Source organism: Chiroxiphia lanceolata, chromosome 3 (assembly GCF_009829145.1).
Source record: "Chiroxiphia lanceolata isolate bChiLan1 chromosome 3, bChiLan1.pri, whole genome shotgun sequence".
NCBI lineage: Eukaryota > Metazoa > Chordata > Aves > Passeriformes > Pipridae > Chiroxiphia > Chiroxiphia lanceolata.
Window position 1 is genome coordinate 80,347,851 of NC_045639.1, and position 6,291 is coordinate 80,354,141.

The following is a 6,291-nucleotide window of genomic DNA, read 5'->3' on the forward strand; positions in this document are numbered from 1 at the left end:
CATCCTTCTGTGTCATCAAAATAAAAGTTACTTGCAGAAAACACAACACTTACTACCTTATCTCAGTCACCTGAGCTCACACATACAAAAGGAGAAGACCAAAGTCTTCTAAATCAGCTCTCTCTGCAAAGAAATTAACTGCAAAGATTTTAACTCTACTTCTTTTTCCAAAACTACTGGCACTAGGACAGGCATGTGATTTTATCCCTAAACAGGGTGTTCCTTAGGCTCTTTGCCAATTTAATTGGCTTATTCATATCCTTCCCTTCCAGATTACCTCAGGGTGATTTACATGTTGGAGGCCTATAAACACTGATGAATCAGTATATAAAACCCAAAAACATTGTTCAGTGTCTGACAGGGTCCTCACTGGCTTTTGCCCCCACATTAATTGTTCTTACTGGAACAACCTAACATACAATCAGCCTCTGACATCATCCTAATGTTACACAGAAAAAAAGAGCTTCTAAAACACAATGGGACTAATGTAATTTGTTTTTTACTAGTGTTTCCAGGTACTCTGTAATAGCAAACAACAGGCAAGGTTTTCAAATGGGAAGATATATATGCTCTCAGCCTAGCTTCTTCAGTTTACTGGCCATTTTGAAGATTGTCTCCTGATTTTCCACCAATAAACGACTCAGACTGAGCTCTAAAGAAATGCAAATACGAAGACATTTTAATTTCCTCTGTCTGAGAAACATAACTTTTCTTATAGCAGTTCAACAGCTACTCTAATATGGTTTTACTTAGAAAGAGCTGGTGGACTTCCAGTGAATTCAAAACAATTTCCTTCACATGCTGAACCTGAACTATCCCTCTAGGAAATTCTTTGCAAGCCAATTAAGGTCAACTTTGCCTCCACCAAATACAGAAACAAGCAAAGATTTGTATTCGTGAAAAAAGAAAGTGCTGAAAGAGGTTCATTTTACCTTTTTTGTTGACTAAAGTCTCGGACTTGTATGTACCTCTTTCTTTTTGTGACATGAACAGTTTTCATAGAATCATAGAATGGTTTGAGTTGGAAGGCACCTTAAAGATCATCTAGTTACAACTCCACTAGATCCCGTTCAACCTTGCCTTGATAAAATTGTTTTGATAAAATGCACCAGAAAACTTTACAGAACTCACTCATCTACATTTTTGGTAACAATTCAGTATGTTTTGTCTCAGTATTCTCACAAAAAGCAGTCACTCCATCTCCCTCCAGGGGAAGATTCCTACACCTCATATTCAGACATACTCCGTTTTCTCCTTACATTATATGCCACTGCAGTGCCTTTCCTAAGCAAGTTCCCTGCTTTGAGACCACAGCTGTACTGGCTACACAGCCACTCATGGAAATCTAGCACCCTTCCGATAAGTTCCCATTTTGCTTTCCAAATGAATTCTCCATGCTTAATGCCAGTCTCCCTAAGACCGTTAACCAACACTTTTTAATCCATTTCACGGTAAGATTTCCGTAATGTCTTAAAAAGCCACAGGTTGCTTCATAAGGCAGTCCTCATCGTTCTGGTACTTGTTTTCACAAGGAGCGTGGCATATCAGCTGCTAATAAAGGCTGTATTCTTTAATAACAGGGTCTTAAATACCTTCCAGAGGACCAAAACATCTCCACCATTACAGCTGAAATATTTCAGAGTCCAGCAGTTTTAAATCAGAGCAAACGCCTTAAAATTAGCTTCCCTGTTTGCACTGACAGTTGTGGTTACAGGTGTTATGCACTTATAAGCTCTGCTTAGATATTAAAACTTGCACACAAATTCAATCATATTTGCATTCACTGACTGTGTTTATCTGCAAAAAAATCTGCAATCTGTCATGCCCACATTGACTCTATATAACATGTTCATACAGAAGTTCCAAGCAACATCACAGAATTATTACAGTCCACATATGTAAATGCAAGTGAGCCACTGCATAAAGTTTTTAATATATAATACAGGAAAGCAAACATGTAATGAAATGGTGGGAAGAATGAGGGGTGAACTCCCTAGAATTAAAGCATGTATGTACATAATTTTTATAAACACCAAGAATGCTTCACTCCTACTAAATACATTAAAAACACAAACCAGCAAATAGGATTCAGATCTCACAAGAAGTCCATTAAAGGACCTGATCATTTAGAGTAATAAAGAAGTATTGCCTAACTGAGGGAAATAAACCCAGCCTGCACTCCAGACTCACTGCAGGAAAAGTGGAGAGCTGGCAGCCCTGTGAATTCCTCCTCTTTGATCCACAATGAAAAAGGATAATAAGGGTATATGTACTCGCCCTTGTCTAGTTTTCACTTTCTTCAAGAAAAAGAGTTATGCTGATTCAGGGCTCCAGTCGTGGCCCAGGAGAATTTTGTCCTTATACTCCCCACACATCAAATCTCCACTTTTTAGAAAGTTCTCAAGATTTTCTCTCCCTTTCCTTTATTCAATTAATTCTAGTAACAGCCACTTCTTTGTTGCTTGTCACCAAAATATTTTAAGCACTTTGAATCCTGTCTCGTTTTAGTCTTGTTTCTAAAGGAGTCAGTCCTGGCCTTCAGCTCTTTGTTTTTCTTTCAAAACCTTATTGAACTAGTTGTGCTCCTCTATGTTCACTTCAAGGACACCACCGTTTTCTTTTGTCCTGATAACTCTCACACTGGAACGTCTCAAACTTACAAATGCAAAAATAAAACTATCTTTCCCATTTGTTATTCTTAACAGCACCCTGATGGCTGCACATTTCAGATAACTGCTCAGAAGGACATGCTGGGGGTGCCAATGCAGAAAATGAGGCTGAACCCTTGCAAATTGTAGCTCAGGCAAGAAAAGCTGCACATTTTATCCAGGAACAATCAGGTTATGACTCTGTATTTACAGTTTATGTTGCAACAGGGGTTAAGAGCTTCAGTAGAGTCTGGCCCGCTCATCGGCACTGGGTCCACATTAGTAGTGCCTTTCCTATAACATTAAAGATAAACGTGTGTTGTGTGAGCATGGGTATTGTATAGAAAACCTACTCCTGCTTCCACCCAAGTCAACAGGAAAACAAAACAGTCTAGAAGTCAGAGCTTTCCTTTCTTTACTCTTATTTAAATGTCAACCAGTGTTTTATGTACTTGTTTATTAAATAATAATAATACAATAATGCCCAGAGGCTCCAATTAGGACTGGGAAGTCACTGCAGTGGGATTGTGCAAAGGCGGAGGAAGGGATGGTGGGCTGGGAATTGGACGGCTCCCCAGCGGTGAGGAGCAGGGGCTGGAAGCTGGCTCCTCTCAGCAGGCGGGAAGAGCTGCTCCCAGTACTCCCTGCCACCGGCAGCAGCAAAGCCTTTTGTTTGTGTGGGAGTTTGATGCTACTTTGGTTTTCTGGTTTTATTCGTTTGGGGTTTTTTAATGTCAAGACATAGCATAACCAGGAAGACGTACAAAGAGGTTTTCTTCAAAGTAGTTGAGCCCACAAAGGGGAAAAAAAGAGTGTATGTAGATGTATATGCTAATTTTTATTAATTAAAACTGGAGTGCTGTGCTGAAGCTGTGCACAGGCTTTATTAGCTAATATTAAACAAAGAGCTGATCGCCTTCCACAGAAATTTCACCTTGGCAAAGCTCTGTTTGATGCAGCAGAGTTACTCCTCACTTCACACCAATGTGAGCACAGGATCAGGCCAGGAGTGCTCAGGAAGGACTCGAAAGCCGATAACAAAACAAAAGGACAAACAGGAGGCACATGGGGAGGACAATCCTAAGAAGCGGGATAAGAACAAGCATGTTGCTCTTGGCAGAAAGCAACCAGCAAAAATTAATTGCGTAGTCAGTCTCTTGCTCAGTTCTTTTTGTTTTGTTATGAAACAGGATTTGTTTTTATTATAGAGGAACGGGATATATTTCAGCAGAGGAATCTGAGCTGGATAGGCATTATGCCAGAAGTATATTTTATGGGGAGATTCGAATGAAGACAGCATGGATTTGGTTCACAAGATGGGTGCAGTTGTTTCAGGCTTAAACAAAAAGGGCAGCATGAGTCAAAGTCCTCTTAGGAAAGCAGGAGGAGGGAAGGAAGGAAGCAATTAGAGGAAAGCTGGGCTGAACCAGACTGTGTGGGTTTGACACAAATCCCAAATCAATGCATCAGCAGGAGAATGCCAGGCTCCAACAATGAGGCCTGAAACCAAAGGGATGAACAACCCAAGAATGCCCAAGAAGAAGAACAAGGGTGATGAGGTGCTGCTGGTTAGTGAGGAAAAAGAGTGAGGAGAACAGTGAAAACTTCATCTGAAATGGTGATTAGAGAGACCCTGAACTGTGGGTAGAAAGGAGAAACTAAAGATTCCATGGGAGAAAGTTCTAGAAGGCTGGTAATTTATGAGCATCTTCAGGCTGGAGTTGACCTAAGTCTGGGGAAGAATTTCAGAAACCATGTCTGAAGTGGGGAAACAGGTCATTGGAAATACTTAACAGAAGGACAAGCATGACCTAAAACTGGCTTTCATATGGGAGAGAAAACAGAGCAAATGAGCTTGGAGGACGACAGAATTACCAGTGGTGGTGAAGAAAGGGCAAGGAAGGGATTTGCCAGGAGAAGATGGGTGTTGTCCTTTGTTTTATGAATGGAAAAGGTATGCTAAGTGAGACGCACTGCACAGCATGGGCAGAGGTGGGCAAGCAGAGGGATGTTCGATCAGAGGTGGAGAAGCAGGTTAGGAAGTAGGTATGTATGAAAGGTACAGTACACATACATACCACCCACCTGGGAACCAGGGAGCATCCCAAAGGCCAGTTGCAGAGGTAGGGAGGAGGTTTTTGAGAATTAAACATAGCCAGGTGCTATCTGAATAAAACGAAAGGATGGGTACAACAGGTAAGACAGTGACAGAGGAGTTGAACCTTAGTAAATGATCTGGAAAAATAAGAGCTTTAATTTAAGTCCCCAGTTCTTCACTGCTCGATGCAGAAAACTAGAATACTGAACTTAATAAAAGTGAAATTTTCAGCTGGTTTCCACTGAGCTTCCATGCAAAATTTCCCAAGAGGTAACAGATCTGCAGTGGAAAGTGCACGCCCATTTCTTATGTGCTGCAAGTGAACAGAATGAATAACGTCTCAAACCTCCTCCCAGACCTGAGGAAATCAGTAGGAAATAGCTGATACATCTCAGTTGTCTCTCTGTCCTATGCTGGTTTGTTCTTTTACATACTGGCACAGAAGACAAGCCTTACCTGCACTATATCTCAGCCCAAGGAAGCTGTGTAAGCTCACAGAAGATCCAGGCTCTAGTCCACCACAACAGCGGAGGAACTTTTACAACTCAGCATATTTTACTCCAATGGCTCTTAATTCACATATTCAGTATTACTCACATGATTAATATTTGGCCTGTAATTTTTTTCAACATTCCAGTTCAATGGATTTTTAGTTGATTTGATTCCAGTTAATATGCAATACCATGCTGCTCCTTTACCCTTAGAATCAATTATTAAAAATTCTTTCACAAAGATGTAAGAGAACACTTTGGAAAAAAAATCTTCGCATAAGAAGTATAGTTTTCCTTTCTGCTAAAGCACTGTGGCAGTTTTTTTAAGATCAAGAGCAATGCAGAGTTTAGCTTGGTGCAGCATTTCTTCAAAATCCAGGCAGAGAAAATCATAAGTGAAGTTTAAAAATGTGAATTCTTTACAATAGTAAAAGGGAGGAAGATGACCAATAGCCACATGTAAATGTTTGCGTATTAAAATGTTTGACATCAGAGGGTAGGGGCGTGCAAGATGTAAGACAATCTTTCTTTAGGTTGCAGTAGCATTTCCAATACCTCATGACACTGCCCTCCCTATACCCCATCACTTTTTTTTGGGTGATCCTACACAAGGTTGTGACTGACAACAGACAGAAAAGTGCACTGTCCATGCTTCACTACTTGATGCTTTCCTAAAATTGTTGAGGTAATTGCAGTAGTCAGAGCTGCAAAATTTTACTCACTGCTTTCTAATTATTGTATATCCAGGTCTGTTAGCACAATTCATGCATATACACCAGTGAGTTTAGTAATTTTCTTTTTATAGCCTTGATATATTATTCTGAATACATGTGAACTGACTCAAATGGGTTATTCCTGCTTCACCTCCTTGTAAGTTGTCATGGTTTAACTCCAGCTGGGAACTAAGCACCACACAGCCAATCACTCATCCTCCCCTGGTGGGATGGGAGAGAGAATTGGAAAGGTAAAAGTGAGAAAACTCATGGGTTGAGATGAAGACAGTTTAACAGGGAAAGCAAAAGCTGCACACACAAACAATGCAAAACAAGTTCTT